Source organism: Mytilus galloprovincialis, chromosome 12, assembly GCF_965363235.1.
Source record: "Mytilus galloprovincialis chromosome 12, xbMytGall1.hap1.1, whole genome shotgun sequence".
Taxonomy (NCBI): domain Eukaryota; kingdom Metazoa; phylum Mollusca; class Bivalvia; order Mytilida; family Mytilidae; genus Mytilus; species Mytilus galloprovincialis.
The window spans coordinates 28,660,920-28,671,896 of NC_134849.1; positions in this window are offsets into that span (position 1 = coordinate 28,660,920).

The following is a 10,977-nucleotide window of genomic DNA, read 5'->3' on the forward strand; positions in this document are numbered from 1 at the left end:
CCAATTTCAAATGACATAACAGACATAACCAGATTTCGTACTCAGAAGTTTGCAGTGACAACAGATATCGAAAAGGTATTTCTGCAAGTTGGACTTCATAAATTTAAACGCCATGTAACTCGCTTCTTTTGGTTAAGTGACCCAACAGATTCAGCCAGTCAATTTACATTTTGTCGTTTCAAGTCAGTCTTATTCGGAGCTACATGCTCACCATTTATACTAAATGCAACTTTATTAAAACACTTTGAAGAGAATCCTAGTCCAACAGCTTCAAGAATTACACAAGACTTGTATGTAGACAATGTTTAAACTAGTTTTACTGATGAAGACGACTTAATTCAATTTTACCGTGATTCAAGAACGGAGGCTTTAACCTCAGATCATGGAACTTTAATTCTAATAGACTACAAGAACTTGATGAAACAGAAAACGTACTAGATTCCAGTAACGAGGTCAACATACTTGGAATGCGCTGGAATGTTGCGGACGACAAACTTTTATTTGCAAAAGTAGACATAGATTCAACCATGGTAGATGTAACCAAAAGAGAAATATTACGACAGTCGTCTAAAATCTATGATCCGCTTGGCATACTTAGTCCTGTGACAGTAAAAGCTAAGATACTGATGCAGTCACTATGGAAACGTAATTTTGGATGGGACGAACGCTTACCCGAAGATGTAACTACGTAATGGACTACTTTATCTACAGATCTTAAAGATACAAAATCAGTTGAACTTTCCAGACTACTCAACAACGATTGATTATCGCTACAAACAGCTAGAATACACATTTTTACCAATGCTAGCAAACAAGCTTATGGAGCATGCGCCTACATTGTACAAGGAAAACAGTCGCAATTAGTTATGGCTAAAAACAGAGTTGCACCGCTTAAAGTAATTATTTTGCGACAAAACACCCATTGACAAGATTAATTATTTTGGACGCACACAAACTACAAAATCACAGTACGTAGAATAAATGGGACAATTACATTAATTCAACAAACATATTGGATACCGAAAATCCGACAGAGAGTGAAAACCGCATTACGGAATTGTATTCCCTGTAGGAAGATAATTAGTCGACCGTATGTGGCGCCTGACCCACCACCGCTACCAAAGGATCGTCTTTGAGAAGACCCGCCATTCCGCGTCACGGGAGTTGATTTTACAGGAGGTTACATGTACGACAAAATGGTGGCAAGGAAACAAAAGCGTACATATGTCTTTTTATGTGCGCCTCAAGCAGAGCTGTTACCATTGAGTTAGTTCATGATTTAACGACACATTCATTTTTATTAGCTTATCGCAGATTTGTTAGTCGTCGATCTTTACCGAAAATTATGAGCGCATTTGTTTCTAACCTAAACGATGTAAACGACTACGCGCGTAGTCGTTTAATCCATTTGTTTCCTACATTTTGTGGTCAACGTTGACAGCGTTCACATAAACGATGTACGCGCAAAATAGTCGCGTAGTCGTTGACCGTTTATCGTTGAGACGTGTAAACGATAAATTTGTTTCTGCATCTGTCGTTTAAATAATTACGAGCACGTGTTGTTTTCGCAAAGTCCTGGTTATTTATTTCCCGCACTTTTACCTGTTTGTTTACAGTGCGTGAGTGTAATCTATTTTTGTCTGACAACGTGGGGTCGATAAAGTTTATTAAACGATGTATTTGTTTCTAGCAGCTTAACGTTTACTAAACGATAGTCATCGATGAGAAAATTTCGGGTTAGAAACAAATGCACTCTATGATATCTGACAATGCTTCTACGTATAAATCTGCAGCGACAGAGATTTGTTCAAATCAGAAACTGCATGTGCACGGAAAACTTAGTGAACTTGGAACAGTGTGGAAGTTTATACCCAGCAGGGCTCCTTGGTACGGAGGATGGTGGGAGCGACTAATTGGACTCACAAAAACTTCTCTCAAGAAAACATTAGGACGTGCCTGTATCGACTTAGATATGCTACACACAGTTGTTTCATACAAGTACCTGTACGCGTTACCGCTCTCTATATGTAACGTCATGGTTGCCATGCCTTAACGTCATTGTATTCCAGCATTAAATCATCTTTTTTTCTCTATTCATAACACAACACAAACTATAACTTATACGATCACGAGAATATGGAATGGTATCATCTGATCTTTACCTCATTTTCATGGAACAGTGGTCAAAGATATTTTTTTGAGTTTTCGTCTTTTTTTCTAATGCTTATTGTAATAGGTCAACTATATTTGGTGTATGAAAATATTTTATGTCAGTCACGCAGGTTTTATTTGACCTTGACATCATTTTCACGGTTCATTGCTCAGTGTTAAGTTTTTGTGTTTTGGTCTGTTTTTGTAAACTTTCAGCAAAAGGTCAACTTTATTTGTTGTATGGAAGAATTGTCAACTGTACATGCCTGCCTCATTTTCGTGGTTCATTGGTCAATGTTTATTTTTCTTGGTTAAGTTTGTGTGACAGTTGTAATAAAGCTTTATATTTAGGACTATCAACATAAAATCAATGATAAGTAAAGAAGGCGAATTATTTTAGAGTGTGCACTCTTGTTTTTCTAATTTTAATGCACAATTAGATATTGACCACAATTTCATGGTCCACTGAACATAGCAAATGGTTGTGGGATGATCCCTGCACTATGGACACATTCTTGTTTTTTTACCTTCTTTTCATCACGGATTGAAATTGACGCTACAGAAACCAGACTGTTCAATCAATCTATTTATATTATACAATACAATACAATGCGACACATTATTTTTCTTTAACTTAAAGATAACTTGTCACATTCACATATGAAATAAGAGGTTAACATATAAAAAAAAAACCACAATCACAAAAAGAAATATATCAATTCTTGTTGTCTTATGTAAATTAGATTGTAAAGAAAAAAAAGCATTTTTATATATATATACATACATCAAAACACGGGATACTGAGTTGATAGGTAATCACGAAAAACACATCCTTGTTAGAAACGTCGCTCTACAATTGAGAAATTTATTCAATCTTGTTCTGATTTCCCTATAACATAATTTAACTTATATCCGAGGAGAAATGAGAATATCGCTTGTACCATGACACAGCCAAACGCTTACGTATACCTTGATATGCATCTGTAAAATTTTGCGAAGTTAAACATATTGTACAAAATCCATAGTATTGAATTTTGAGAATGGAAATGGGGAAAGTGTCAAAGAGACAAATAACCGACCATAGAACAGACAACAATATTTTATTGAAACTTTAGTCGTGGAGGACATATTTTTTATACCACATTTTCTTATTCATAAACATATATATATTTATGAAATGTAAAATATTTTGCTGACACTGCTCACTGAACTTTAATATAAAAAATATATAGATATAGATTGGAAAATAAATTATAAATCGCCATGTTGATTACAGTCAACCAGAACAAACGGAAACAGATAGACGGCGACATCCTATCCTTGTATTTTTATTGCATTTCATTTAAAAACAATATTTCAAAATTTTAATGTTTTTGGTGTATCGTTTTCTATATAATTGCAACATAAGACAAAAGGTAAAATTCTTTGATGACAATTTCAAATTACAAGACGGAGCATTTTATAGTTCAAAGTAGAATCATTCATTTATTTTAAACGGAGTCTTTTACCGGCAGAAATAACGTAGGAAAGAGAACGTCATCACTTCCTGATGGAGCAACAAACGTGACGTTCAATCCCACCACAACGTGACACAGTCGGAAAAGCTGTATTTTTCTGCAGATTTTAATAAATATCTTGAAAATGAGTCCATGGAATCCTATTTTTCAAAATGTCAATTTATTTCATTTTGTATGGAGATTATTTGACCCAAATTTTATAAAGCTGTAAATAGAAGAATGTTTTTAATTTTATAAACATGCAGCAAAAAGTTTAGTTTTTTCCTCAAATCATGAACATTTGATAAATATAAGTTCTTTCTGAATAAAAATTGCATATTTTTTTTAAATACTTATAAAATACAGAAATTACCGATTATTTAACAAAAAACAGTTTGTGTTTATCTTTTATAACAAAAAAGTTATGTCTTTCTTTCATAAAAGAAAATACGGGCCACAAATCTGAATTTTGAGTAAATATACAAAATTTCGACCTCATTTTAATCAAAAAGTAGCACATGAAGGTGTACATTTTGTATATTTCTTTTTACATATTTGATTTAATCAAGTAAAAAATAGCCTATATGCAAATTTTTATAAACTTGTAAATACAGGATTAAAACTGTATCGTATGCCCTTAAGGATGATTGATTTTCTTGTTTTTAATTTTTTTTCTCCAGATATTCGGAATCATCTGGTTTTATCCATGAAATGCAATTAGAAATTTTCCCTCGCTAACCCATACTTTTCTTTTCATAATTTGACTACATATAGTTAAAAAAACACATTTGAAAAACAGTGCTTTATTTTTTCTAATTTTTGTCAAGAAAAAGGATGTCGATGTTAGATGTATGAAAAGTCTGGAGAAGATTCAATGGCTTCAGATGTATATCTCAAATACAAGCACACGAACCCTTCAAATTGTTCTGCATTTTTAGATTCTTTATTTATATTCTATCAATTTATTACAGTGTTTTAAAATGCTTGTTTTTAACAGAACAGTGAACTTCCTTAATCAGTCATTTATTCTCCTACCTATTTTTGAATGATTATAGAATTGCGAATAAATAATGGACGTATTCGAACAATTGAGACCTTGATAAAAAAAATACCTTGAAGTCAGGTAAAACAAGTTTCTTTAAATAAATATGTTATTGGAATTATTAAACAAATGCATGCAGATAAACTAAACTGAGTCTTGTATGTACGTTTTTTAAATATTCATTATGAGTCGATAATATATTATCGAGAAATAATATTTCATTCAGTGATTTTTGATCGCATTCTACTAGTATCTAACTTTCTAGACTGTTGCCAAAGTTTACCAGATTGTGACATTGATAAACAATAAACACAGATCCCGTGGAATATGTAACAAATAAATTAATTGAAAAAGCAATGACATTTATTTTTATATTTTCCTATTTGTTTAAAACTTGTCATTAACAGTTGTTTAATGATTTGTTGTATTAGATTTATTCTTTCAAAATCTGTTATTTCTAAATACCTTCCAGAGCACGTCTTGTTACAAGACAGAATGTTTTGGTAGTTCTACTTATCTGTATATAAGTTTTCATCGTTACTATGTCATAGATTATTAACTAAAAATAAATCTTTTTCACTCAGGCACAGAATCCTTATCTAACTCCCCTGGTCTCAGTGGGTGCTTAAACAATATTTGACAGATGAGATGAAATATGCGATTACTCGGTTTCCTTCTTAGAACATTTATATCAGCACTATCTACTTTTTTTTTAATTTACATATTATACCCATCTATATATCAGTCATGTCAGCGTCAAATAAAAGCGGATATCAAACTAGAAATTCCTTATACATTTCCAGTGTTGATGCATATTCATAACTACCATCCATCGATAATTTCACCAAAGGCAAAACGTTTATAAATATTCGTTGACTTGCAAATCTCCTAGATCATTTATTTCCCTATAGTTAGTGATATGCAGATTAAAAAAGAAAAGAAATATGTGTATTGTAAAGGCATTCGATATTAAAATTTAACGAAAAAAGTAAGATTTGTTGTAAATACTTGAATGGAAAAGTTTCACTATAACACAAGTGATCGTGGTCTCTTATTTACATGTTCACAGAAAATCCTTTATACAATCAAAACATAGTCATAAATGTACCTATTTTGAAAATTTACTTCCCTGACAGTAATTTGCCGGTATTTACCCGTATGCATTGACATTAACTACGAGACCTTTCGGTATAAAACTGTCACCCGTACAGTCTAAGTTTGAGGGGAAAACAGTAATAAAAAAAATGTAAAAAGACGTGCTCTGAAAGATAAATAGTAACAAAAGATTCTGAAGGAATACAACAAATCATTTAACAAGAAAGATAAGAAGTTCGCAATATCCTTTAACTATATAGATGATGTACTTTCACTAAATAATTCAAAATTTGGTGACTATGTGGAACGCATCTATCCAATCGAGCTAGAGATTAAGGATACTATAGATACACTTAAGTCGGCCTCATATCTTGACTTACATCTAGAAATTGATATAGTCTATAGTGTATAAATAAAAAAAAACTAAAAAGGCAGAACAATATGAAGGGTTCTTGTGCTTGTATTTTAGATATACATTGTAAGCCATTCAGCGCGAAAGAATTCTCTCTAGACTTTTCATACAATTAATATCGACAGCCTTTTCTTGAAAAAATAATTATGAAAAAAAAAACAAGGGTTTTTAGCAATGTTTTTCGAATGTGGCTTTTTTAACTATATGTATTCAAATTATGAAAAGAAAAGTCTGGCTTAGCAGGGATTTTTTTAATGGCATTTACTGGATAAGACTAGATGATTCCGAATATCTGGGGGGAAAAATCAAAAATAAAAAGAGCGAACAGCCTTAATTCTACTCAATGATCTAAGTGTTTAGCTGCTATAATATCATAGATTCTTAACAGGAAACAATTTTACTTATCTCGAGCACAAATTCCACATCCAGTTTTCCTGGTCTAATTTGGAGCATAGAAAATGATTACGTCTGCAAAGCTAAATAATTTGTCCGTATCCATGCATCTTACTGAAATTGAAACACTCAGTACTGCGTTCACGGTCATCCCGAGAAGTCGGATGAAATATTTGGTCAACATCTGTTTTATCTGTTAAAGTGTTAATATATCATTGTCTCTACAAAGCATACATAGGTACGATGTAAATGTATAAAACATTTACACGGAAATCACAAATTACTACCGAGAAATGTGTATGAGACAGGAAATATTTTCAAGATGACCGTTGCATATACCAAGGATGACCGTTATTTGTAAAACGATATTGTATATATTTTGTAAAGGATAATCGTAATTTATAAAGGGCGACCGTAACTATAAGGGATGACCATCTATTCTAAGAAATATCCGTATTTGTATGACTTTTTTTGTATCAAATAATTAGTCGTGTTGGCATCAAACGTATTTATTAGACAGTATTCTCCTATAGGTAGACGAAAATAATACGTGCTTCAAATATATAGTTCACCATAAATTTTGCCATATGAAGCCTTCAGCTTTAAGCCAAATGATTTTTTTTTTATTGCAGTTTTGGGTTTACGCAGTATATATTGGACGATGTCCGTAGTCTTTCGGAACACCGGATGTTATTCGGAATACATCTGTTCTTTCCATGGCCACCTTGCATAATAGCTTATTAATTGACCTGTTGAATAAGCATTAGCATCTTAAAGTTGCTATAGAGATATGTTACATAGGATGCATAATTTATTATGACGCAAGCTACCTTAATTATCATTTGAATACTTCCTTGCACGCAATTACAAGCTGGTAATATTTACTTTCAATATATGCGTAGTTATTTGAATTAGAGTCAAACGTTGAAACCAGCTGTGTTTAGATATGAGATAAGATTTCATGTAAGCAATACGATTTATATTCGAATCGAGATTTGTTAACTATAACATCTATAAAAGAAGTATTATTATCATTTCATTTAAGATTATGAGTCTAGGGAATATGTACATGATGTACAAAGCATGCTATTTTTTTTCATACTGAAATTAGAAGGAAGTCTTTCTTGCACTTTCTTTAAATTTTACGTCTAGGATAGACCAAGGACGTGTATACATAATCTTAAATACATGTACGTGCCCCGAATAGGTGTAAAAATCGAGGATTTTTTTTTTTAAATATCGTTTATTGAAAATAACGTTAAAATTAATTATGAAAGTATATTTCCGTTTTTATTTTCATTTAAATTGCAAATTTAAAGTTATTTTCTTTGTTTAAATATATTGCAACATTATTTACTTTTTATTAAAACAAGGAGGTCACATAATCCTTTTCGCCATTAAAATGTGACTGAAAAGTAGATATTCAATATGAAGAGAAAAAAAAACACAAACTGAAATCTAAATCTAAAATATATTTAAAAAAAAGAATACATTTGACCATGCAGATGTTAGAATTAATACTTCAAGCAATGAAACAACGAATTAAATGTGCCACTTTAATAACGACTGATAACCTTAAAATTAATCATGCATTCAATTTTAGCAGACTTAACATGGTCGGCGATAAGATATCAAATATAAAAAAAGAAGATGTGGTATGAGGTCAATGAGACAACTATCTACAGGAAACCAAAATAACACAGAAATAACAAACTATGGGTCACCGTAAGGCCTTCAACAATGAGCAAAGCACATACCGCATAGTCGGCTATAAAAGGCCCCGAAATGACAATGTAAAACAATCAGTCAAAACAGAAAACTAACAAAGTCCGTATACGTAACTTAGTTGCTCGCCAGAGGAACGTTTTGAGACACGTTAAGGGCACGTTGTATACGCTTCAAAATCGTTTGACTTTAACTAAAACAAACACCTCATTGGTGTAACGTCACAGACACTCCGAATGCACGGATTATCGTTCCAGATACGACCGGGACACGTCTCAAATACGTTCAATAACATTTTTTCCTTCGTAGCGTACATTCCATCTACGTAAGACAAACGCCAACATACGCCCGATTAACACTTAAGTACGCTTCTCGCATGCTCAATACACGCTTTAAGCTCGTTGTGCACACGATACAGATATGATTGACAAGTTGAATGCATCCAAAATTACTAGCGTATTGGTAGCGTGAATGATTTTTTACCACGGCAAACGTACGTCGGAGCTATACGTTGATGTGTGACGTTCCAGTAAACAATCAATGTCAATTTCTTATTCTTATACAACAAAAGTAATATAAAACAATACATCTTTATTAAACAATTATCTAATATATACATGTAATGCCAAACAAGCATTTGGGTTTACGATTGCATTTCTTTTTTTAAAGAAACCAACTTGTTTCTGGATTTTGTATTAGTGTCGTATATTAAATAAATAAACTCATCATAGATACCAGGACTAAATTTTGTATATACGCCAGACGCGCGTTTCGTCTACAAAAGACTCATCAGTGACGCTCGATTCCAAAAAAGGCCAAATAAAGTACGAAGTTGAAGAGTATTGAGGACCAAAATTTCTAAAAGTTTTGCCAAATCCAACTAAGGTAATATATGCCTGAGGTAGAAAAGCCTTAGTATTTCAAAAATTCTAAATTTTGTAAACAGTTAATTGATAAATATAACCATATCAATGATAATTCATGTCAATACAAAAAGTGCTGACTACTGGGCTGGTGATATACACCTTTTCATTTTTTTTTTAGAAATGCCAACGCATGTACACCCATTGATATTATATCGTTTCTACTTCCATGGCAAAAGTTTTTTTATTTAAGATAAGTGCATGTATTATCATTATACCATCTGCAAATTCACATCATCGAATGTAGACATTATTTAGATACACACTATAGACACCTCATGTTGGTCCACAAACATTTAGTTTTAGATGAAACACTTGTCATTCTGTATTTCGGTCCGTACATGTCGGAGTTGAAGTAACAAAACTTAAAATGATATTAGGATAAGGTTATAAGCAAAATATAAATTTAGAAGAACTAACTATATCATTCAAAAGATGTACCTCAAATTCAAAAGTCAGAGGCGGTTATGTCGAAGAAGGATGTCAAACGGAATTTAAAAAATACCTTTATTAGGCCGTTACTTTCCTCGTTTGAATTGTTTTACATTGTTATTTAGGGGCATTTTATAGCTGACTGTGCGGTATGGGCTTTGCTCATTGCTAAATGCCGTACGGTGACCTGAAGTTGACAATTCCTGTGTTATTTTGGTCTCTTGTTGAGAGTTGTCTCATTGGCAATCAAACCACATTTTGTTAATATATTTATGAACTTTTGCCAAATATCGAAGCAAAACTAAAAGAGATAGGGAGATACGAAGACTTCATTTTCGTATTGAAATCCATATCTAATGGAATATTAACTGAAAATATTTCTTTTACTTTGTTACTGGATGTCGTAAGGTTTTATTCCCAGTCAACAATATACTCTACAAGAAATGTTCCAGAAACGCATGCATTCTGGATTTCTGTAAAATAACTATGCAAGGACAAAGGAGTCAAACCAACTGAATGTAGGATACATTTTGCAGTTCCATCGTATCCGGTGTTGTCAAGGGAATGTGTTAGTTTTCATGCAGATGTTAAGATTTCAATCTGGAACCATTCACATGGGCAAAAGATAAATATGCAATTTACTATCAAAATGCTGTATATAGTTAAAAAGAAATTGATTAAAGATATTTATATCCGCTAACCGAGCCCCTATTTAGACGAACTGAACAAAATCTATGAATACAAATATGGATATTTCTTAGAATTGACACTCATCCTTTAATAGTAACGGTGATCCCTTTATAAATTACGGTTATCCATTACAAATTACGGTCATCTTTTAACCAATTACGTTCACCCTTTGTTATAAATCGCTGATCCTGTTACTGTCATCTCAATTATGATTTACTGTCATCTTATCGATTTTTTCAAATCCCATATCCTGTACATGTTTCATACACATTTCCCGGTAGTAATGTGTGATTTCCGTGTTAATGTTTTATTAGTTTACATCGTACCAATGTATGCTTTGTAAAGACAATGATATAGAAACACTTTAACAGACAAAACAGATACTGACCCAAGTTTTCATCCGACATCTCGGGATGACCGTGAATGAAGTTACAGTCTTTACCCCAGTGAAGTACAAAAGCATGTATTTCTTCGTCTATATTACTAACATGGAAGTGGGTAAAGTGTATCAGAACAATTGGCATTAAAGGGAAGATGAGAGGTTTTAGAGTTGACGGAAATGAATGTTAATTATTTGCAAAATTAATGATATCCAAACATTATTGTTATAATAAATTA